The following is a 1,201-nucleotide window of genomic DNA, read 5'->3' on the forward strand; positions in this document are numbered from 1 at the left end:
ATTAACACTTGTCTGGAATTTCAGATCATATAGCCCTCTTCGGAGCAACAAAACAACATGCTACAGGACCTGAACATGACAAAGAAAGACATGGCATGGAGCTACTCAACAAGCTTAACAAAAGTCCCTTAGTGACCTTGAGCCAAAAGGGATCACAAAATATACTAACAAGCACACGAACATAGCAAAAACATAATCAGTTTTCAGACTTAGTGAAAACTGGGACATGCTGAAACATAACTCACGAAGGCATGTTTACGAGCTCGATGCACTCACCAAGGTGCAAGTCATGGCAAGACAAGCATACATACCTAAAGAAGGCACAAAATACAAGCTAGACATGGCAATAACAATGGCATAGCATGCACGGATCAACTACAATAACATCGGCAAAATCGCAAACAAGTTGACGATCTGCCCAGATTCACAACGAAGCAAAAGTAGAGCTCGATTGACTCAAGTTAGGGTGCTCCATAATTGCAAGTAAAGACATGGATGGATATAGCACTACAAGGTTAAAAAAACTCCTTTACTGATTATCCTCAAAAGAGGCACGGATCACTAGGAAACAGCAAGAATATATGGCATCATGAACTAAATAATCCCAGACTTAGTGAAAGCTACTAAGTCCCTGAAAACAGATTTACCGGGTGCCTCACTTTGCAAGCTTGCACAAGTCACCACACACATCAAAAATATGCATGGGTTGCACCTCTGGAAAGATAACAAGATGCTTAACAAAACATATGAAGGACTCACAGGCATATCATGCACACAACAATCATGGCAAAAATGACAAAAGTCTAAGATGAACTAGCAGATCTGACAATTAACTCACGAAGCCTTCTTCTAGCAGCATTTCGGGTATCAAGATGAACTCAAATGAAAATGATGCAATGGAATGAAATGATTTACTCGTCGAGGCGAACATTTTGATATACTATATGTCCAAATTGGAGCTACGGATGCGGAGATATCATAGGTCAAAGATTGCATAAAAATTAGGGTTTGGAGGGAAAAGTCAACCGTCAAATTTCGGATCTCAGATCTGCACGCTTCCCGAGGCTCGCCGGCGCGCACTGTTCACCGGAGCACGGAAGTCGAGGAGGGAGAGGCCGGGGGCGGCGAGGCTGGGCGGTGCGGCGGCGGGGCCGGACGGCGGCGAGGACGGAGTGGAGCGGGGCGGCGCAGGGCGGCGCGG

This window comes from Triticum dicoccoides, chromosome 6A, assembly GCF_002162155.2.
Source record: "Triticum dicoccoides isolate Atlit2015 ecotype Zavitan chromosome 6A, WEW_v2.0, whole genome shotgun sequence".
NCBI lineage: Eukaryota > Viridiplantae > Streptophyta > Magnoliopsida > Poales > Poaceae > Triticum > Triticum dicoccoides.